Raw genomic sequence first — 24,973 nt, 5'->3', positions numbered from 1 at the left:
AATTGGCACCACTGAACTCTATGCCACTCCACTCTACACCTCTGCACTCTACCCTGCACCATTCCACTCTACACTGAACCACTCCACTGTATGCCACTTCACTCTACTCTGGAACAATCTACTCTGTGCCATTGCACCCTATACCACTGAACTCTACTGTGCACCACTACTCTATGCCACGGTTCTCTATTTCACTGCACTATGCACCACTTTACTCAAAACCAATGCACTCAACACCACTGCACTCTATCACAATCAACTCCACACCACTGTACTTTATGCCACTTCGCACTAGGCCATTTTACGATACTTCACTCTACAATGCTCCAATCTATGAGGCTGCACTCCATTAAACAATTTTCCACTCTATGACACTCTACTTCACTCTACAACACTATACTTCACTCTACAACAGTAGTCCACTCTATGCCCCTCTAGCCAACTCCCTCTATTCCACTTTACTCCACTCTGTTGTGACACACTACCCACTCCACTCTATGCCACTCCACTCTATTTTACGACACTACTCCACTCCACTCGATGCCACTCCATTCTACTCTACGCCACTCTACAACACTTGACTCTACTCTTTGCCATTTCACTCTCCTACACTACTCCACTCTGTGCTACTCCAGGATACTCTAATATGCTCTGTTGAAATCTACAACACTCTACTCCACTCTTATCAACACCATCTGAGCCACTCCACTCTGCTCTACATCACTCACAACACTTTATGCCACTCCACTCAATTCTTATCCACTATACCCCATTCCACTCTACAAGAACTCAACTCCATCCATGCCACTCAATGCCACTCCAAGACACTTTTTAATTGACTTTACTTCAAGCCACCTCCATAACACTGCACTCTATTCCACTTTAAGACACTCCATGCCACTATCCTTTACCCCATTAACTTTCAGCCATGCTGAGCAGAAACTGCGCTGGTGTGCAATATGGTTAAACAATAGCTCTTGCATTGGTGAGTCATACTGGCTTTGCCAATGCTTGTTTAAAAATGTGATTAGTGTGGACAAACTAACAAGCAACAAACTATGCAATGCATTTGGCACAATTCGGCAGAGATATTCGGGATCCGGAAGGTGAAGAGGGAATCTTGGGTGATAGCCAGGTACTGTTTATAATAAAGGAACACAGAAGAAATTGGCCATGCTGAGATTGTCTGCATGCATGCTCCTCAGCTCTCAGTCACATGACTGATGCTTAGATTGCTAGTAGTTTCTACGTTAGTGGTGTGTAAAGTTAAGAACGCCATAATTTTGTAGCTTTGTGAATTTTTTTAAATGTGGAGATCTTCGCCAATTACAAAACTCACAAAGATTGACTAACCAAGGACATTTTAAGTGGCCATTTGCAGCAGCGGGAACCCATGCCCAGTGCAGTCAGAGGCTGCATAAGCAGCGGGTTGATTGCTGTCACTCAGAGACACTCGACATTCCCTAATCCAAGCCCTACCTGTGGCCCATTATCAGCATCCCTTCCTACATGTCTAGAAGCAAAATTAAGGATTCCCATCTATGCAGGACCTCGTGTGGTACTGAAAATTCTGGACCCTGCTACAATGTGGTACCGAAGCTTTACACTCGTGTCAGAAAATATCATCGTATCATGACGAATTTGGTATCGGCAGACCGGTAATGATTAGGACATTATACCTATGCATTTGCGTCATGATCGAGTGATGCAATCACCTTAAAATCGTAGTTTCTGACTTGAACCCTCGGGTTCCATTTTGTGAGCGGCATCCATCTTGTGGTTGCCCTTACATAGTCAATTAACCAAGGCCGAATTCGATCTGAAAGGACACGTAGACCTTTGCTGACTCCTCTGGAACCTGGGCGAGCTGACTCCACTGCCTCAAGCCAAACCTGTTCGGGCAGTCCCCATCCCAATGGCCGAGCGAGATTAGCATCAAGGCACAACATGTCATAAACCATTCACCGCATACAAGCAACGCCTTATCACACACACACCTGTCCCTGTTTCTTCTTTATGGCTAGTTTTACAAGGAGGAGGTGCCCGATTTTATTGGGGTTTCATCGATATCTGATGGAAGTTCTGGACCTTGCTGGTAATCTATCACAAACTGGACAAACGAAAATATGGGCTTGCCATCATGACTCTGCTTTTTCTTTGTTGTGAAAATATGTATATGGTTGTACCGTAAAACAAAGAATTCTTGCCTGAAGCTTATATTTTTGTATAAAAAGAGAAGGCTGGTTCTGTAAAAACGAACAGTCTCCTGAGAATATACGCACCGGGCGGTATCAAGCGGTGTCGGTCCAAGCCAGATGTTTGTGAGGAGCTTCGTGTGAAAATTCCAGAGGACGGCCAGCCACTTCAGCGACCCCCGTATGTCAACGCGGTTCCGAAGGTCTTTGCTGCGATGTTCCCCGCGTCCCGACGGCTACGAAGGACTGCTGCCCTGAACATCGCCCTGTTTTGGACCCATTAATGCTTGGTAGAGCGAAACGATAGACGAGTCTTCTAGTGACGTCATCGATCATCAATACTTCAGTTAAGTATAAGTGGAGCGTCTCCCAGTCCTTAGTTTGATTCTTAGTTTTGGTATCCTTGAGATACGCTTTGTTTGGAACTTGCAAGCGCCAAAACCAAGGGACTCGTGTATTCACGAGAATATCGTATTCGATAATCCTTTGAAGTTTGAAGCTAGACTAGTGAGCGAAGATGCCTGGTCTTAGCAGACTTGGAAACTTGTTTTGTCTTGGTTGTAGTAGGGACTCCCGATTAGAGGATTTGTGTCTGGTTCCTCCGATTAGAACTCCAACATATGAGCTCTATGTGAAGCATGGCGTAGGCCCTATCACATATAATGAAGTATGGATCCGATACACCAGAAATGATGGTGTTTTAAAATGGCCACAATATGGTAGCTTTGACACAGAGATCTTAGATAATCTAGAGGTTAAACTGTTCAAGAAGAAAGCCCGGCCGGCGATGTTTGACTCTTTTCGCCAATGGCGCAAAGAAGCCAAACAGAAAGAAATGAAATTAGCGAAGAAAAATAAACGAGGTATGCCAATGGTACAAGCTGCCGCTACATTCAGGGATAATGAGGAAGAGCAAGAGAGTGAACAAATGCTTAGAAGTAGGAAGTTAGCAGTAGATAAATGCTACCCAGTGTTGCCACGTAAAGGACAAGGATCAAAAGAGACACCTGAGAAGGATCCTTTAATGTCCCATCTACTAAGTTCTCCACCTCCATATGCGCAAAGTGCTACAGCACCGCAACAACCTTTAGTTGTACAACCTCCTATTGTTGGACAACAGGTTCTAATACAAGCACCAGCTCCTCTACAGCTGGTTTCTACTCCTCCGGCGCAGCCCTCTCAAGGGCCTTTGCTACATACTCCATCTGCTTTTTCTACGACTTCGCCTACTGCTCCAACTATTTATCCTAATACTCCTTCTGCTACTGCCTCGACTTCTATTTTACATCAGCCTGTCTTTTCTGGCGTATCTGCCTTTCCACCAGCTTCTCCTTCTGTTTGACAGAGATTGGCAAACACTGTCACTGGTCTTTTCTCACCTTTCTTTGGGTCGCCTAAGACGACCCCTAACACAGAACGTAGACAGTTGCGGAGTCGACTGCCTGACTATCCCGAGAGAGAAGTACTGAATGAGTTAGCACGTAAATGGGTTACTGATACTGTAAAGTATGATGTTCAGTCCGTTATGGAAGTCTTCCGTCAGTGGGAAGCATCTACACAGAGATATGTTTTTGAACAAATGTGTATATTCCTCTCTGAAGATTTGGAGGGAAATGATCGAGAGTACAACATGAATGAATTATTCTGTGTACGGTTCAAGTTCGCAGAAGGCATGATTGTAGGTGCCGATGTTGAACAAGCAATTGAGATGTTGTTGTCTTATAGGAGTAAGGGAAGCAATTCTAGATCACTGTCCGAGCATGACATGCCAGGTAGGAAAAAGGCGCAACAGTATCCCATGAGAGAGGTTCCTCCAGTTTGGAGGGAAGGTGATGCAAATGCGAATCCAGCAATTCCACCACATTTCCAGCGTGTGTGGGTACATATTCCTTGGAAAAGATCTGAGGTTTTGGCTCTAAAGCAGACATTGCCTGATCCCCACAAAAATCCTGCAGGGTATTATAAGGAGTTATCACAGACTTCCAGTTCATGTATCATGAATTTAGCGGATGTAGACATGTTGTTTGGAAATGTTGTTCCACAGCCTTTATGGGGAAAGATTCGTCATGCAGATCATGATCAAGAATTAGGTGATACATGGGTCAATATTGCTGCTGCTGATGCTAGACAAGTTGGTGGCTCTAAGCCCGAGCCTTTAGTAGCAGAACTTCCTGGTAGGATTATAACGTATATGAAGACTTAATGCCTAAATTGCGTGTGAATTGGGACAAATTGTCTGCGTGCAAGCAGAAGAAAGACGAGAATGTGTCTGACTTTTTCACGACGTTTGAAGAGACTTTCGTCGATCATACTGGTCAGGATATGGCTACTGAGGGTGGCCAAAGATTGTTTGTAGACAAATTTGTACATAATTTGCAGACAAATTTGTACATAATTTGCTTCCTGAACTATGTAATAAGTTGAAAGATTCAGAGAGTGCTTGGGCTGTTTCCACGTCAGCGCAGATTTTAGCCACAGCCCAGTACTATGAGAATAGGCGCAAAGACGAGCTAGAGAAGGCAGATAAAAAGACTAAAGAATTGAAAACTAAAGTCCTTCTCCAGCAAGCTTATCCGCCTCATACTGCTAGTCAGCACGATTATCAGCAACCTCAGCAGTATTCGAGAAACTCTTAAAGAAACGAGTCTTCTCAACAGCGTTTACCGTATGGTCCGAATCAGTGTGCGTATTGCAAGGAAGAGGGTCATTTCAAGAATAGTTATCCGGCTCTGTTGTGACGTTTGCATGGTGTTTCTGGTGCAAGAGGTAGTGGTGTTCAACAGGCTCCTAGAGGTAGGGGTCGTGGAAACTTCCCCCAGAATGCTCCTTCTTTTCCGCCACAGAAATCTATGAATAGTTTTGACCAACAAAATAATGCGTCTTCTAAGACAGCTCAGTACTATGCTGATGACTATTATGCAGAAAACGAGAATGAGGGTAATGATTGCTAGGACAGCCATGGACAAAGAGAGGGAGTTGTTTCAGTTCCAGTAGATCAGAATGGACCTTATGTTGAGGTAATTACATCAGGTGTGTCAGAGCCTTTTCTGTTGGATACTGGTGCTACAAAGAGTTCTATTATGCACTCAAAGCTCTCTGGCGCACCTTTGTCTGGCGAAATGAATGTTTCAGTAGGTTTTTCTGGCGCCCCGGTTACAAACCCGATCTCTAGTCCTATGTCCCTCTCTGTTGGGCCATGTGAATTAGAAGCACCCCTCATTCTTACAACAAGTTGTGGTGAAAACTTGTTGGGATTGGATCTGTTAAAGAGATTATATGCGACTTTGTACTGTTCTCCTTCGGGAGTACAACTCACACTGGGTAAGAAAGTGGTTTCTCCAGTGTATTTGTCAAGAGAGAAACTTCCAACAGAATTGTCTTCTCTTCCAGATATACTTTGGGCTACTGGTTCTAATGATGTGGGTCTTTTGGAAATAGCGCCATATGTCATAACATTGAAAGCCAATGTAAGGTTGCCACGTATTCCCCAATACAAGATCTCTAACGAAGGTGAAAAGGCGTTGTTAGCAATCATTTATGATCTGATTGAGAAAGATGTCATTGAAGAGACAACAGGCAACATCTGTAATAGTCCTGTTCTGCCGGGTTTAAAGCATACTGATCCTTCCCAGCCACCTGTCTATAGGTTTGTGATTGATCTTAGAGAAGTGAACAAGATTGTTGTGCCACAGTTTCCAGTTGTTCCTGATATAACTGCCATATTGACTATGGTTCCAGCTTCAGCCACTTGGTTCTCGGTGATTGACTTGAAGAATGCTTTCTTCAGCATCCCGATTGACTTGAAGAATGCTTTCTTCAGCATCCCGATTGCCGATTGCTTCAAACGCGCTCCTCAGGGCTACTGTGAAAGTCCATCTATATTCAGTCAGGCTCTGAAATCACAGCTTGACACGATTGTTCTACCTGATGGTGCGACTCTTATTCAGTACGTAGATGATTTGCTGATCGCTGCAGATACTGAGGAGATTTGCAAGCAAGCCACTTTGTCATTGTTGCGTCATTTATGTGACGTGAAGCACAAAGTCTCTCTTTCGAAACTGCAATATTGTCGACAAGAAGTGACCTACTTAGGTCACATCTTATCGACGGAGGGAAGGAAGCAGACCCCAGAGAGAATACAGGCAATTGCGAAATTAAGTGTCCCAAGGACACAGAGAGAAGTGCGTGCTTTCTTGGGCATTACATCATATTGCAGACAATGGATACCAAATTTCTCCTTGTTGGCCAAACCTTTGGCGGCATTAACTTGCAAGGATACACCGAAACCCATTCCGTGGTTTGAAGATTGTCAGAAAAGCTTTTACGAATTGCGCAATGCGTTGTGTTCGGCTCCTGTGTTGGGTACCCCCGACTACAGTAAGCCTGTTACATTATACGTCCATGAGAAGGAAGGTTGCGCATTATCAGTCCTGACACAGTCTTTTGGGGACAAACAGCGTCCATGCGCGTACTTTTCAGCAACTCTAGATCGGGTAGCTAAGGCATTGCCAAGTTGCTTGAGGGCCACTGCGGCAGCAGCTGTCTGTATTCGACAGTCTGCTGGGTTAGTAATGAATAATACACTAATAGTTATGGTCCCACATGCAGTAGACATTTTGCTAAACAGAACAAGGACACAGCACTTAACTAGTGCTCGACTGTTAAGTTATGAGCTGACACTGTTAGCAAGTCACATACACATAAAGAGGTGTGATACTTTGAACCCAGCCATGTTATTGACCATTCCAGTAGAGACAGATGAGGTCGAAAAACATGACTGCTGCTTTAGGACAGAAGAAGAGACAAAAGGGAGAGTAGTCCTACAAGATACTCCCCTTCCTGAATGTAATGATGCTTTATGGGTTGATGGTTCGTGCTTCAAGTTGCTGAATGGTGATACGACTGCAGCATAGGCTGTGACAACGTTGCATACGATTGTTGAAACTGCATGTATCCCACACAATTCTGTGCAAGCAGCAGAGTTGATTGCACTTACAAGAGCATGTGTGTTGGCAAAAGGAAAACAAGTGAATGTGTACACAGACAGCCAGTACGCCTTTGGCGTAGCTCACAGTTTTGGACGATTGTGGCGTGAACGTGGGTTCCTGACATCGCACGGTTCTAAGATTCAACATGGTCAGCTAGTAAATGAGCTTCTCGAGTCACTGACCTTGCCACTACAAGTTACGATTGTGAAATGCAGTGCACACAAAAAGGTGACGGATGATGTTGGTCGTGGGAATGCATTTGCAGATGAAGTTGCAAAAGAAACTGCAAGGAACGTGATGAGTCGAATGTATGTTGCAGGTCCTGCGAGATGGATTGGTGATGTTGGCAGGTGCAAAGGCACAATTGAGAGTGTGAGATCCATCCAATCCGAAGCCACAGAGAAAGAGGTGAAAGAATGGAGAGAAAGCAAGGGTAGATTGGATGCGAATGGTTGTTGGGTCGAATTGTCAGAGCATCAGAGATGGTTGTTACCCGATGCGTATGTGCTTGCAGTGGTGACAATGGCTCATGGGATGGCTCACATCAGTGTGAAAGGGATCTGTAAGTTGTTGGCTCCAGTATGGCAGAATAGCGGAATCCCTAAATGTGCAGAGAATGTGGTCAAGAACTGTATGGTGTGTCTGAAGTACAATCCTGGTAGGGGAACCCCAACTCCAGCTGGTCATTTTGCGCCTCCAACGTATCCGTTCGAGGTTTTGTAGCTAGATTTCATCCACATGGAGAGGTGCAACAATCTGAAATACGTACTCGTTGTTGTTTGTGCCTTTTCCAGGTGGGTGGAGGCGTATCCCCTTAAGGACAATACTGCCTTGTCCACAGCCAAAGCCCTTGTCAAAGAATTCTTCCCTAGGTTTGGAATGCCTAGAATGATCTGGAGTGATAATGGGAGTGAATTCGTGGGACGAGTGATGAAGAGAGTGTGTGAAGGGCTAGGCATACATCAGAAGTTCCACACTGCAAATCACCCCCAATCAGCTGGATTAGTAGAGTGCTATAACGGCACTCTAAAATTGAAACTGGCCAAGATTCAAGCAAGCACAGGTCTTAAATGGCCTGACGCCCTGCCTTTGGCACTCCTATCGACAAGAATGACCGTTCACTCTAGAGTGGGACTTAGTCCACATGAAATTGTGTTCGGCCGCCCAGCTAACATATGGGGAGTGCCAAGGCCCACAAAGTTCAGTGAAATTGAGCATCCTGTACTGCTTGACTATTTGCACGAATTGACGACTAAATTGCGTGTTTTACACCAACAGGTCCACAGTTCCTCCCCGCCAGCGTCTGATGATCCAGGCCACACAATTGAACCTGGCACCTGGGTCCTGGTGCGAAACTTCCAGCGAACCAAGAACGAGCAGCCTCGTATTGCTGGCTACCCGCTCTGCAGTACCTGTCCACGGTAAGAAGAACTGAGTGCACGGCACCCATTGTAAAAGGGTCCCGTTACCCCTCCCTTATGACCGGTGGGTCCAGGAGGGAATTGCTGACTCTGAGGCTGAGACTGTGCCTCGCTGCTTACCCTTCAGTGATGCACGTTTGAAAGGAACTACTACAGAAAAGGAAAGCGATAACATTCTGCAAGGATCTGTGCCACCGTCAATGCAGTTGGACACTACTGAGCCTGAACTCCTGTTTCTAGACCACACAGCACCTGGTCGAAACCGTTATAACTTGAGGCCGAGACGTATGACTATGGACAAATAAACAAGTTTTTTCTTTTTTGATTGTGCAGCTCTCTCATCCACGAAACTTGCTCATTTTTGATTTTCGAACCGCCATCCGGTTCTGCTGCTAGGGTCGCGGTTGCCACAGTCTTTGGAGTGAAGCTGGAGACGGTTAGGTCGACAGTTCTGGTTGGTCTAGGGGAGTTGCCCTAAACTGACAGAAGCACTCCTTAGCAGAATCAATCTCCCACCGCGGGCAGCAACTTAGAGGATGGAGTTTCCCAAGATGGAGAGACCTGCCAGATCTACAAACTTTGAAATGAGAATATGCGCTGTGATGGCGAAAAAACTATTTTTAATAATATGCATCCTCATGTTGTGTAGTATAATGATGTTTTTGATTGGCTATGCTCTATTCACCTTTCGAGTTTCATTTGTACACACCACGCAGCCCACACCTCCTCCTACTGTTACCCCGCACTCTTTTCACCCTCTACCTGAACACGAGTCTGCCAGAAGATTAGAATTTGTAAATAACTCATTTGTCCAACTCCTACACCAGTACCAGTCTGTAATGAACACAACAAATTGTTGGGTTTGGACTTATGCCACACACGACAGATAAGGGTATCCCATACTTTGTCCTGCCATTTAGCTACTATGGTTCTCTGTGGGCTTTCCAGACAATGTTCCTGTTTGCCATAGAACCGTATCCCCCGCGTCCCACAGGAAGAAATTCAAGCAACAAGGCACTAGTGGCAGGAATTAGAAATATGAGCAGAGATATCGACACGTATTGAACGATTCCCAAAGATGAATTTAAGGCATACAGTAGATGGAACATAACTAAATATGGAATTTCCTTGAGTGAGAGCCAGCAAGCAAAGAAATACTCCCCAATCTGGATAGTACTCCATCAGGGTCACCTATGTCTGCAGGGAAATGGCAAAAACCCTAGAGCTCAGTTAGGGAAGAGTGTTTGTACTGAAACTTACGTTTTCCCATCTCAGACCTCCACTTCATTCCTAGCAGCTAAGGGTACCTACTTCGTCTGCCACGATAGAGCATATACATGGTTGCCCCCTGACTTTTCGGGCACATGTTTTATCTCGTTCCTGTTGCCACCCACTTACACGGCCGAGGCAGATTACCATCGGACAAGGACAGTTAGGGGTGCTGTGAGTAAAGACGACACTGCGGAACAGGAGTTTGGAGATTTCGCAAAAGGTTTTCTGCCGTTTTGGGGGCCTATGGTGAACAGCAGGAACATTCGCCAATTGACGAGGGTAGTTGAATCCGCCGTGATTGAAACGGCTGGTGCCCTTAGTAACTTAACTGCGGAGCTCCAGTCGGACCGCCTTATGACTCTTCAGAACAGGGTTGCCCTAGATGTCATACTTGCAGACCGTGGTGGGGTATGTAAAGTGATCCAATCCAGTTGCTGCATTTTTATCCCTGACAATGCTCCGACAGTATACCAGGCCATCTCCAAACTGCATAAGATCTCTGATTCCATCCACGTGGATAAAGGGAACTGGTCCTTGCTAGGGTGGTTCTGGGAACTGATATCTGCCTGGGGATGGAAAACTCTGATATTCATTGGAATGATCTTAGCCATTCTGTTCCTGTTCTGCCTGTGTGTACAGTGCGCTCCTGCAATATGTGGCCTCTGAGCTACATCATGTTAAGGAAGCCTGTGTCAAGCGACGAACTAAGTAACAGGATGATGCTACAGCAGCATCTCCATGACTTCATGAATACAGATTTGGACTCAGATTAGCATGAGTTATTGCCTATATAAGGGCAAAAGGAGGGTTCTGTGGTACTGAAAATTCTGGACCCTGCTACAATGTGGTACCGAAGCTTTACACTTGTGTCAGAAAATATCATCGTATCATGACGAATTTGGTATCGGCAGACCGGTAATGATTAGGACATTATACCTATGCATTTGCGTCATGATCGAGTGATGCAATCACCTTAAAATCGTAGTTTCTGACTTGAACCCTCGGTTTCCATTTTGTGAGCGGCATCCATCTTGTGGTTGCCCTTACATAGTCAATTGACCAAGGCCGAATTCGATCTGAAAGGACACGTAGACCTTTGCTGACTCCTCTGGGACCTGGGCGAGCTGACTCCACTGCCTCAAGCCAAACCTGTTCGGGCAGTCCCCATCCCAATGGCCGAGCGAGATTAGCATCAAGGCACAACATGTCATAAACCATTCACCGCATACAAGCAACGCCTTATCACACACACACCTGTCCCTGTTTCTTCTTTATGGCTAGTTTTACAAGGAGGAGGTGCCCGATTTTATTGGGGTTTCATCGATATCTGATGGAAGTTCTGGACCTTGCTGGGTAATCTATCACAAACTGGACAAACGAAAATATGGGCTTGCCATCATGACTCTGCTTTTTCTTTGTTGTGAAAATATGTATATGGTTGTACCGTAAAACAAAGAATTCTTGCCTGAAGCTTATATTTTTGTATAAAAAGAGAAGGCTGGTTCTGTAAAAACGAACAGTCGACTGAGAATATACACACCGTGCTGTTGTACTTCTAGGACGCTTGTTACTTGGTTGCAGCCAATAAATCTCGATCCTTGACATCACCTAGAAGACTCTGTGTTTCTGTGGTCCAGAACAGGAAGAACTCAAGAGGTCTTTGGGTGTTCCCCTGGCACCGCCGGGTCCCTAAAAACCCGGTACCTCACTCGCGGACATAGGGCTTGCCCTGGTAAACATTTTTTTTTATCAAGCAAGACCATATTGATGCATTGGGGAGAACTAGCAGACTTGCCAATCAGTGTGCGACCCCTCCCCAATGAAGTTTAATACAAGCCCCTTCTCCCTAGGGAGGCCAGTGAGGGTGGTCTTAGTCAGACGTCAGTACCTAAGCACTGGTGGGTACTGGACCCCAGAAATTAAAACTGTATGTCATGCCCCTCCAGTCAGAAACTGCTCACTTCTGATGAGTACCAGACTGAGGAAACATACATGTGTTGAGGGACATGCAGCACTGGCTGCGCCTGAACTTTCAAGCTTTCCCCTCTATACATTAGGGAGAACTGGGGCAAGCTTGCCAGTCTGTGGGTGACTCCATCCCGTTTTTTTCCCCTCAATATTATTGTTTTCTGTCACAGCAGGGCACCAGTCATATATCACACATGAGGAAGATACTTACCCCTGTGTGAGCTTTCTGTAGTTTTCTGTGAAACTTCTGCAGTGTTCTGTGTAACTTCTGATGGGTATGATGGTCTCAAAAAAGTCCTGTCGAAGCAAGAAAAACATCTAACTATAGAACCTTGTGTTAGAGTTCCATAGATGATCAACCCCATCTGTACATGCCAGTATTTACTGTAATCCACAGAGGAACTTCACTGGTTATAGGTTTATTGATCAGTTATTCTACCCATTTAATTGCCAACAGATACCATTATCTTCCAATAATTTAACCATTCGAAAAAAAGCACCGACTGAAATTCAAGGCTGGTGCTAAATTAAGCCCACAGCTTTGAGGGCCAGCAACAAGAGGCCACAAGGTGGCACCAGAGGGACTAAATGTAATACTAATAAAACACAGTGGTGCCCTGGCACTGTGATTACAAAACAACGGCTTGAAATTGCCTTTTTGTTAGGTCTGAAGGCCAAACCAACAACCTGTATTTTGCTTAGGGTTCCAACATGTATTTCATCAGAACTGCTTATTTTGACACTTTGAAAATAGTTCACTATTTTATGATAGTTAAGACTAGCTACTGCTTACTGTACTGACGCAATCAAGACTTACTTTCAAAGCAATCACACAATTGTATTTATAGATTGCACTCAAAAAGAAAGCGTGGGGGAACTGCACTAGCAAATAAGAAATCGAAAAAGCAAAAATGGGGAAATATGGAAAATGAATCTCCCGTGGTTGTACTTGATGGGTCGCAGTCTGGAGTGGATAAGTCGCCGCCCATAGAAGTTAATGAAGACTTGTTGCCATCAGAGAGAGGAGGGGACTTTGGGCTAAAATGGAACGGATATTTATAGAGTCCTGTCTCCCGATTCATGAAAGACTGAACTCTATTGAAAAAAGACTGTCTTGTCTTGAATCACTGTGTTTACCTAAATTGGGAGGGAAGGGTAGAGCGGGTGTGGAACCTGCAAGTAATGGCATAGGTCCAACTGGCCCCAGCCAGGCAGGCACACAGAGTTTATTTCCGGTGGCTACAAATACCGAAAGGGCTATATCAGTTCAAACTGGCACGACAGACACTCACCCAACCACTCAGTCAGTGTTAGCCGTACCTAGAGCCCCCGCTAATACAACGAATGGGGGGCTAGGGGGAAATGGGGGCTAGTAGCTCTGGTCAAGGCCCAACACAGGTAACAAATTTGGGACAAAGGATGAGATCGTTGGATCCTAGCAGGCCCCTGTTGTCTCACCTAGCTTTGCCCCAGGAGTCAGTAACTTTTGTGGTGGTTCTTGCAGGGGTTCCTTCCCTGAGCCCGGGCAAGGTCGAGGATTACAGAGACCTCAAAAATAAATGCATCCACTGGTTGAATCACAATAGACCCCTTCCAAATGGGGGAACCAGTGAAATCTTATTCGCTAGACGAGTAGATTGGGTGGGGCCCAGAGGGAAAAACATAGAAGGGGACTGTATTGTGGTCAACTTTAGGAATAGGTGGACAGTTAAGTATATTTGCAATTCGGAGTCAGGTAGCCCAGATACGCTGATAAAAACCCTGCCACTAACTTATTTTTATCCGGGTACCCACAGTAATGCCCACTTAGCACAAAAGTGGGAGGGGACAAATTGGGCAGGCGAGGAAACTCAGGGAGGTAACGCCATTTTTGAAAACGTCACCTGGAATGGGCCTTTAAATAGCCCCATGTCGCTTGACATGTTCCATCATCATAATAGGTATAGCAACCTGGAATCTGTAGATTGACTGTCGGAAACTAAGAATCCCCCTTCTTCTGTAGTAGAAAGTAAGAACTTGCTGGAAGTAAAAGTCAATTTCAGTGAGATGAAGCGCCTCATTACTTTGGTAGGATATATGGGAGACAAAGGTATATTCAGGGATAAAATAGGCCAAAATAGGAGGGAACCAAGTAGTTGGATAGGTGGTAACATGGATAATGGAGGTGTCAGGGTAGGAGAGTCAGGAAGCGGGGGGGACAGCTGTGTTAGTGAGAGGAAGGGAAGTACACAGATGGCTGACTGTGTGAATAGACTAACCAACTATGGCCAAAGCATAAGCCCAACACACAGTAAGGCAAATGGGAGTATCAACATACTCTCCTGGAATGTTTTAATTAACATCTATTCTAGGCCAACCCAGAGTGGGCAAGAGTCTATAGCCATCGAACAACTGATGGAATTTGCACAGACTCTTGAGCCCGAGGTTGGTATAATCATTGGAGAGGATTTCAACTGCCAGTTTGAACCCCTTAGCAAATTAGGCTTGGAGGACCCTGACGAGGAGAACCTGTACTGGAACATCCCGGAAACCATAATTCCCCCAGTTAAAGCGTGGACCCCGTTGGTTCTACAAATTACCTCCCTTACATTGTCTTTATCTGTAAGGCCTTGTAACGGTCGGCTAAAATCGGATAGACCTGGAAATGTGACTTTTAATAGAGTAGGTCAATCATCGATCATTGATTACATCCTGATCGAATCTAGATCATGGGACAAGATCCAGGATTTTAAGATCCACCCACAGACGACCAGCGACCACAATGCCCTGGTTTTGTCTCTAAAGCCAGGGATTTGGGGATTGACCAATAATCAGATTGAGCCGAATCTTGTTCGACAGCCCCTTCTCCTCCACAATAATAGATGGAGAATAAAATGGCCCCACATAATGGGCTGTCCAAACAGGCAGTCGCAAATATATCTTCAGGTTCTGCCCCTTCTTAATGACATGGCAGAGGTAGGGTTACTGGGTCCTGTAGATGGGAGGGATAATAGGCCTGTTGAAATTCATAACCAGCAAGCCTCAATAATGCTAGAGGTATTTTTCCCACTCCAGACCTACAGGGAAAAATCTGCCAATACCCACCCATGGTACACTGCTGATTGCCGTAAACTGAAAGGGGATTTGATTAAAGCAATCAAGGCCAATGACAGATCCCGGATCAGGTCACTATGGGTGCAGTACAAGCAAGCTATAGAGAGGGAAAGAAAGTCCTGGGAGGCAGAAAAGTGGGATGAATTGAGGTCTGCACTACAGTGCAGAGATCTCAAAACATTCTGGGCAATTGTTAGTAATGACGGTAGGGGCGGGAAGAACGCAGTAAGCCCCAACATAGCCCCAGCAGTATGGGAAGAAAATGTTGGTAGCCTTTACGCTCGACCGTCCAATGGTGATTCCGGGTTGGTGTCTCTGAGCCTCCTCCACGAGCATCGACTGGGGGGGCTCAGGAGATATCGATTCTGGAAGTGGAATCTGCCATTGCGAAGTTACTACCCAACAAAGCCCCGGGGCTTGATAAAATCCCCGGGGACTTGTTTCGGTCTGAACCGAAAATATGGGCTCCTTATCTTTGCGTCCTGTTCAACACAATCCTGATGGGGATAGACCCGCCAGAGACGTGGCGGGGGGCTGAGATAGTTCCTATCTTTAAAAAAGGCTGCCCTCTGCAACCATGGCACTACATGCCTAGCAGCCTGAAAGACATCCCACAGAAGGTATTTGGGCGGATACTTCTGGAAAGAATCCAGATATGGGAAGAGGACAATGAGATTCTGAGTCCATTACAAGCAGGCTTTAGAACAGGCACATCCACAATTGACCAGATCTTCCGACTACAGCTCCTTTATTGGAAATCAGTGAGTGTGGAGGGTGGCAGCCTCTACCTCATTTTTGTGGACCTGCGGGCCGCGTTTGATATGTCCCCAGGGACAAATTGTGGAGAGTTCTCCATGATCTGGGTCTGCAACCCTACCTCCTGGGAGTGCTGATGAGACTTCATTCAGGTAACTTCACACAGGTTAGATGTGGAAAAGTGGGAGAATTGTCAGCGCGATTTCCGGTGCAAAGGGGGGTGTGCCAGGGATGTGTGATGGCTCCCACTCTTTTCTGCCTTAATATTAATGGGCTTATTAAATACCTTCTAGGCATAAAGGATACAGATGCCCCGAGACTAGCTACAGGAAGAGTGCCTGCATTAATGTTTGCGGACGACACTCTACTGTTGTCTCGAACAGCTACTGATATTCAACGTACCCTTGATGGTTTTGCAGATTTTTGTGAGCTAAGTGGTTTGGAGATCAACCTGGCCAAAACAAAGTTAATGATTTTTAATCCCCCGAAGCAGACGCGGCCAAACCTGGCCCTGAACGGTACACCCCTCGAGAGAGTAAAGACCTTTGAATATTTAGGTATCACTCTCGAGGAACATCTGGGGTGGAATGTACAGATAGCCAAGTCTGCACTGAAACTGACTCAAACCGTGGGTGGGATACCTAAAATGTATAGAACATGTGCCTTTAAGCCGGCAGCCCCATTGTAGAAAAATACAAGGTACAAGCAAGAGCAGCCGCATTATATGGGGCGGAACTTTGGGGACACTATCGGCCAACAAGTTTGGCAAGGGTCGAACATTCATTTATGAGAAATTTGTTTGCCTTGCCTGTCAGTACCCCCCTGGTCCCTTTAAGGATTGACCTGGGACTACTTCCTGCGGAAGAGGAGGTGGCCCTGAGGCCACTCACTTACTGGCGAAGACTCTGGTCTGTCCCAGAGCTTGCCCCGTATTGTGCAGAGTTTCAGGAGGTTTGGGTTGCTTCTAGATCAAAGAAAATCCCATGGTTATCCCAAATTAAAGATCTTTGTGCTAGGATCGGTGTCCCTGAGCTATGGGAATTTCAGGAGTCAGCCTGCCCGGCCTATGCCATGGCTGACCTGGTATAAAGGTACAGGTCCCATAATTTGATGATCCTTCATGCCAGCACGACAGTTGGCAGATTGACAACTCAATTCTTCGATATAAAAGCAGAGTACAAGAAAGTGGAATTCCTTGATATGATTTACCCTGCCCAAGCGAGAAAGCTGTATTTGCAATTAAGAATGGGCAGTTTACCATTAAGATCATTGACCAGTAAATGGGATGCAAATAAAAGCACTGAGTGCCCGGCGTGTGGACACCCGCTGGAAAACTAAAGTCATGTATTCTTTTTCTGTCCGGCGTATGGGCTGTCACGCACTCGATGCGTAAAACCTATTTGTAGGAATCTGGGATTTCGCAATTGCGAATATGCGCTCAGAGTACTAAAGTATGATACACACCCCCCTGTTGTATTTGCTGTTTCCCGTTTCTTATATGGTATGTGGATTAACCAGAGAACCTTTATAATGATCTGAACAAGACTAAAGGTTTCCACAGAAGTCTTGAATCGCTTTGACAACTTTTTGGATGGTTTAATTCTAATTTTTAACTCATGATTGACTTTGCTGTAAATAGGTGTATATATATATGAAATGTGTGTTTTATCCTATTTTATGTATTATTCAAAAATGGATTTTAATGTTTTCTTGTTTGTTGTAACATGTACTTTTATGACCCACAGGGGTCAAAATAAAGTTATCAATGATGATGATGATATAGTCAATTACGACTTTTCCCCTCACAGAATGCAGTTACAGAGTAAATAATAAGCATAAGATCATTAGAATGTTGGAATCTCCATTGAAGAAAATGAAGTGGCTTAGTGCTAATAATGGCTGGTGTACGCCTTCTGCTTCAACATTGCAAGGTTTGTTTTTTGTTTCTCTGGTTTTTATGTAAACATTCTACCCTCAATTGGTATAATGTTCTAATAGCCTTATATCCATTCTGCTTTAGACTATTCTGGTTGTTAAAAGCCCTTTCCACTCCACTCCAGTATACTCCATTCTAATCTACTCCAGTCCACCTCTACTAGAACCTACCCAATTTGCTCCACTCCAATCTACTCCAGTCCGGTTCCCTCTTCTCCTATCTATCCCAATCCACTCCATCCTAATCTATCCCACTCCATGCCACCCTAATCTACCCCACTCACTCTAATATACCCCACTCCAATCTTCCCCACTCCACTCTTCCCCAATCTACCCCAATGCACTTCTCCCCAATCTACCCAACTCACTCCACTCCAATCTACTCCACAGCAATCTGCCACAATCTACCAAACTCCAATCCACCACAATCTACCCCACTCAACTCTACCCCACTCAACACCTCTTCCGTCTACCCAACTACACTCCACCTCAATTTACCCACTCCACTTCACTCTACCCCATTCCACTCCAGTCTAACCCAATCTATCCCAATTCACCCTACACCAGTCTATCCCATCCCAGTTAACCCTACAACACCCACTCCAATCCACTCCATCCCAATCTACCTCAAACTATTTTACCCCACTCCACTCAAATCTGCTCCACTCCAACCTACCCCAATCTACCCCACTCCATTTCAATCTACCTCTCTCCACTCTATTCTACCCCACCCGTCTCCACTTCATTCTAGGCTACTCTAATCCACCCAGCCTACCATATTCCAATCTACCTCACCCCACTCCAATTTACCCCACTCCAAGCTCCACTCTACCCCAATCAACCCCACTCCAGTTCACTCCAATATACCCCACTCCAATCTATCTCACTCCACCAATTCTACCACACTCCACTCAAATCGATGCCTCTTCGCTCTAGTATACCTCACTCCATTCCAATCTACCCCAGTCTACTCCAATCTGCCCTAATCCACTTTTCCGAAATCTATCCCAATCTAAACTAATCTATCTCACTCCTCTCTACCCTAATCTACCCCATTCTGCTCAAATATACCCTACTCTACCCCAATCAACCCCTCCACTCTTCCCCAATCTACCCCACTCTACTCCACTCCAATTTCCGCTCCAATCTATCCAACTCCACTCCAATCTACAGATAAACAACCCCACTCCAATCTTCCACAATCTACCCCACTCCAATCAACCAAAATTTACCTCATTCCACACCTCTTCAATCGACCTCACTAGACTCAACCCCAATCAACCCACTTCACTTGACTCCAATCTACCCCACTCCACTAAAATCTACTCCACTCACTCCATTCTATGCTACTCTAATCCACCCAGTCCAATCTACCTTGACCCAAACCAATTTTCCCCACTCTACTTCAAACTACTCCACTCCAATCTATCACAATATACCACACTCCCCTCTACCCCAATCTACCCCACTCAAGCTCACTCCAATATAACCCACTCTTCCAAATCTACCACACTCGACTCAAATCTATCCCGCTCCACCCCAGTCTATCCCACGCCTCTTCAATCTACCCCTGTTTACTCCAATCTACCTCAATCCACTCCAACCTACCCCAATTCGCTCCACTCCAATCTACACTAGTCCACCCCACTCTTCTCCAATCTACCTCCACCCACCTTCAATCTACCCCACTCCAATATGTTCCACTCCAATCTACCCCAATTCAATCTACCCTACTCCACTCTAATCCACCTCACTCCACTCCATTCTACTCTAATCCACCCTATCTACCCAAGTCCAATCCACCCTAATCTATTCAACTCTTACTCACCCTATTCTCCCTATTTTACTCCAATCTAGCCCAATCCACTCAAATCTACCCCCTCCACTCTAACCCAATATAGCCCAGTCCCCTATTCCCCAATCACACCCACTCCACTTCACTCCACTCCAATCTCTGCTCCAATCTATCCAACTCCACTCCAATCTACCATAAACTACCCCTCTCCAATCTGCCACAATCTACCCCACTGCAATCCACAACAATATACCCCACTCCACTCTACCCCACTCCACACTTCTTCAATCTACTCCACTACACTTTACCTCACTCTACTTCTCTCCAATCTACCCCACTCCACTAAAATCTATCCCACTCCACTCCAATCTAACCCGACCTACTCTACTCCAATCTATCCGAAGCCACCTCACTCCACCATACTCCAGTCTACCCCATCCCAATCTAGCCCACACCAACCCATTCAAATCTAACCCATGCCAATCTACCCTACACTACTACTGTACCCCATTCCACTCCAAACTACCCAACTCACCTTCAATCTACCCCACTCCATTCTATCCCATTTCAATCTACTCTACTCCAATGTATCCCACTCCACTCTACTCTACCCCACTCCACCCCAATATACCCCCTCCACTCTTCCCCAGTCTACCCCACTCTATTCCACTCCAATTTCTGCTCCAATCTATCCAACTCCACTCTAATCAACCATAAACTTCCCCACTTCAATCTGCCAAATCTACCCCAATCCAATCCACCAAAATCTACCTCACTCCCTTCTACCCCACTCCACACCTCTTCAATCTACTCCACTATACACTACCCCAATCTACCCACTTCACTTTACTCCAATCTATCCACTCCACTAAAATCTACTCCACTCTACTTCATTCTATGCTACTCTAATCCACCCTATGTACCCCTCTCCAATCTACCTCAACCCACTCCAATGTACCGCATTCCACTTCAAGCTACCCCACTCCAGTCTATCACAATCTACAATCCACTCTACCCCAATCTACCCCACTCCAGCTCACTCCAATATACCTCTCTCCACTGAATCTACCACACTCCAATAAAATCTATCCCGATCCACCCCAGTCTACCCCACTCCACTACAGTCTACCCAAGTCTACTCCAATCTACCTCAATCCACTCCAACCTACACCAGTCCACCCCACTCCTCTCCAATCTACCCCACCCCTTCAATCTACCCTACTCCAATATATCCCACTCCAATGTACACTAAATCCAATCTACCCTACTCCACTCTAATCCACTCACTCCACTCCACTCTACTCTAATCCACCCTATCTACCCCAGTCTAATCCACCCTAATCTATACCTCACTCCACTTCACTCCAATCTACCCCACTTCACTCAAATCTACCCCCACTCCACTCCAATCTACTCTACTCCAATCTATCCCAATCCACCCCACTCCACTAAACTCTAGTCTACCCCATCCCAATCTAGCTCACACCAACCCATTCAAATCTAACCCATACCAATCTACCCTACACTACTACTGTACTCCATTCCACTCCAATCTGCCTTACTCCACTCCAATCTACCCAACTCACCTTCAATCAACCCGACTCCAATCTATCCCATTCAAATCTTCTTCACTCCATTCTACCCCACTCCACTCTAATCTATACCACTACACTCCAGTCTGCCCCACTCCACTCTGCCCCAGTCTACTCCAATCCAACCCAATCCACTCTAACCTACTCCAATTTTCTCCACTCCAATATACCCCAGTCCACCTCACTCTTCTCTAATCTACCCTACTCCACTCCACCATAATCTATACCACTCGTCTCCACCCTAATCCACCCCATTCTACTCCAATCTACCCCAATCCACTCGACTCTACCCCTCCACTCTTCCCCAATCTATCGCACTTCCCTCTACCCCACTTTACCCCAATGCACTCCAATCTCTGCTCCAATCTATCCAACTCCACTCCAATCTATGGTAAACTACCCCACTTCAATCTGCCACAATCTACCCCACTCCAATGTACCACAATCTACCCCACACGTCGTCGTTTTCTATGGAGATCTGCAAAGAAGTGCTGCAGTCGACCAGAGGAAAAGTGTCCGGGTGGATCCAAGGGTGGATCGGTGATGTGAAGAACCTGAAAGCAGGGGGACAGAGTCTGGGTCACTAGCCAGTGACCAGGAAGGAACCAGGAAGGAACCAGGCGATGTCGCGTGCTTGAAGGTGAAGAAGGTGAGCTTGTCTCTTCAGCCACGAGGTCCAGGAGGCATCGATGATGACCAGGAGCTGGATACGAGCTGATCCATAATGGATCTAGTTGATTGCCATGTTGGTATCCGGATTGGACCCAACAAGCCTTGGCAACTGCAACCCACACAGGATGTCGAGATTGGCTCTGTTGCACTCCAGCAAGGTCTGTGGCACTTCTCCTTTGAAGGGAAGCTGGAGCAAGCCTGGAGCAACCAGAAAAGCAGTTTAGTACAATAGAAAAGTCTTCATGGGGCTCACTAGCCAATGGGCAAGGAACCGGAAAGACGCGTCAAGCTGAAATGAAAGAGCGGGCGTGGAGTGTGGAGGGCTGAGCTTCGGTGCAAATGGCGCTCGGGTTTCTCGTATCCCAATGCACAACTGCGAGGGTACCCCGGTAGTCCAGCTGTTAACAAAATGCAGGATGTCCTTGGTGTCCAGTCCCACGTCTCTCGTGTCCGCCATGGGTCTCAGCTTTGCTGTGGATGTGGGTCAAAGTTGGAGAAGTCTAAGAGTCCAGTTCCTGTGTCACTGAGTCTTCGGGTTCTGGCAGGAGCGTCCACAAAGCACACCGGCAAGTTACTGGTGGTGCCTGTTTGCACAGGGTGGTCACTCCTTGACCACAAGGGAGATGTCTTCCGTCTTCTAGTCAGAATAGAATGTCGAAGGTCCAAGAGTTCTGTATCAAAGTTTCTTTCCAGGATATTCTAAAGTCCTGGGGACACAGTTATATTAAGCTAAGGTGCTGGATTACATGCCTAGGTTGCTCCTATGGGTAGATCTGAGAAGGGTGTGGTTACACCCCTTTCCCTTTGTCCAGTTTCGCGCCAGAGCTGGGGCTGGAGTGCCCCAGAAACTGGTTTGAACCGGGCTATGCATGGAGCACCTTGTGTGCCCCAGGCAATGTCTAGATGCATTAACTGAATGTAGCCCTCCCTGCCCCAATACATAACCCCTGTCTGGGGAGTGCTGGCACCTCCCTGGACAGAAAACATATTGTCCAGGCCGCCCTTGCCGGAGTTTCCCCCAGCACCAGGTGGTCAGACTCGTGTCTGTGGCAGCAGCATCCATTTTGTGATGCTGAGGCTCTGTTTAACTTCAACCGGGTAAAGCAGTAACATGCATGTCTTTTCCCTCTAGAAGGGTGGAATGTTACCCCTGCGGCCAGAATTGGCAGAGGGTAGTATTCCAAAGTGTTTGACACCTTACGTGACAAGTTTTGATAAAGCCAAACCAAAGTTAGCATTAACCGCGAGGATTATAATGCACTTAAGAGTATATGGTATGGCTATATCATAGAACAGCTATAAGGAGATGGTTCCGAAAGCTGCAGAGGGGCTCAGCTTATGCTAGGGCACCCTCGCACATAAAACCAAGCACTCCGACTCCAGGATTGCCTCCAGGATTGTCGAGGCCTACCATAGGAGTGACTTATAGGTGTATATGTGTCTATATGTAAGGGTAGATATAGGCATACTATATCTAAGTAAAGGGTGATTACACCACCTTACCCAAGCTGAGTGATCAACCTGTGGTGTCAGTTTGGAGGGCCAGCCAGGGGTGGCATAATACATGCTGCAACCCCTGGTAGGCCTTGGATGCACCTATGCCCTGGGTACCTATGGTACCCAGGGACTCACAAAGGTGACCCAATACCCAATCTGGTATGTACCTAAAGTATATGGTATCTATTTAGAGAGAGAACAGCTGGGCTGTGGGTCTGATTAGCAGGCCCACAGCCACATTAAAGTCGAAAAACCAGAAAATCATAGCAAAAAGTGAGGGTGACGATAGGAGATAGGAAGCAGACCCTACTCTCCTACACAATCCCTCCCCCCCCCTCCCCCAATGCAGGGACATTAAACTAACCCTGACCAGTTGAGTCTTCATGTTCTAAGTGGAAATATCTGGAGAGTCCATCTGCATTGGCATGGTCAGTCCCAGGTCTATGTTCCACTGTAAAGTCCATCCCCTGTAGGGAAATGGACCACCTAAGCAGTTTGGGATTTTCGCCCTTCATCTGATTTAGCCACAAGAGGGGCTTATGGTCTGTCTGAATCCTGAAGTGAGTACCAAACAAGTATGGCCTCAGCTTCATCAGTGCCCAAACCACAGCAAAGACCTCGTTCTCAATAGCTGACCAACGTTTCTCTCTAGGGGTCAGCCTTCTGCTAATAAAAGCTACTGGCTGGTCTTGACCATCTTTATTCAGTTGTGAAGGAACAGCACCTACACCCAACTCAGAAGCATCTGTTTGAACAATGAATTATATGGAGTAGTCTAGACTCTGCGGAATAGGGAGCAGTGCAAATGGCCTGCTTCAGGTCATCAACTGCCTTTTGACAGATTACTGTCCACTGAACTTTCTTTGACATTTTCTTGGAAGTTAAGTCATTAAGGGGTGTCACTATGGAGCCATACCCCTTGACAAATTTCCTGTAGTAACAACAAAATAGAAGGGTGTTCCCCAAGGGGTTCTTTTTTAGGATGCTGGCAGGAAAAAATGGGGTAAGAACAATGTAATAGAAGGAGAGAACTGCCCTGCCAGGGTGTGATTATATGATCCCTTCAGCGAGATCCAAAGAGGGAAGGGGGGGTGACATAAATTAATGCTTCGGAGCCAATGATATATCAAACACATTCAGAGCAAATTATGGAAGAGTGAAAAAAGTTTATTTTTTTTAGAGATAACAATTCATAAATAGAATCCATGAAATAACATTCTAAAGCATATATACAAACACAGGAAGGAAGTTTTCCTCCTGGGGCCGAATAAGTATCATCATTAAAAGTTCATACAGGAAATAAGAATGTATTAACGTCCACACACTCCCACAGTCATTCACTAAACACACATACACATCTCAATCTCTCTCACTATCGAAATAATGCACACATAACCATACAAACATAGAAGAACCTAGGGGCCTGCAACATCACAATCAATGGTTGCTAGGGTAGAGAAACCAACATGGAGGCAGTTAAGGATGAGGTGCAGTAAATAGTAATACACTGAAGGCCATCCATGTAGATCACGCCAACGCGCGTTTCAATGCAAGGCCAATTTAGGCTGCATCTTCATCAGGGCATTGGAGACCAGGGAGGGGGATATACACACATTACTCTCATAGAGGAGTCTTATCATCATAGATTCTTCAATAAATCAGGTGAGGTTCCTGCAGAAAGGAGTTTCTCACGGGTCTATGTAGGTGAGACCCAAGCGAGCTTCTGGATTTAAACACGTCCTAATGATAAATTAAGAAGCGGGTACATCGTTTTCTGGTTTACTTCACA

The 24,973-nt window shown here is 45.9% G+C and overlaps 1 long non-coding RNA gene across 1 annotated transcript in view; it reads right to left on the bottom strand.

Annotated features, from left to right (window-relative positions):
- The window catches only part of LOC147732454 (uncharacterized), a 169,970-nt gene that overhangs the window by 24,958 nt on the left and 120,039 nt on the right, over positions 1-24,973 (bottom strand). Inside the window, exon 3 of the long non-coding RNA XR_015308467.1 lies at positions 12,056-12,141. This is a non-coding gene — a long non-coding RNA (uncharacterized LOC147732454). The remainder of the gene's footprint in view (positions 1-12,055; positions 12,142-24,973) is intronic.

Source organism: Lissotriton vulgaris, chromosome 2_1 (assembly GCF_964263255.1).
Source record: "Lissotriton vulgaris chromosome 2_1, aLisVul1.2, whole genome shotgun sequence".
Lineage (NCBI taxonomy): Eukaryota > Metazoa > Chordata > Amphibia > Caudata > Salamandridae > Lissotriton > Lissotriton vulgaris.
This window is presented reverse-complemented; position numbering and strand designations above follow the sequence as displayed.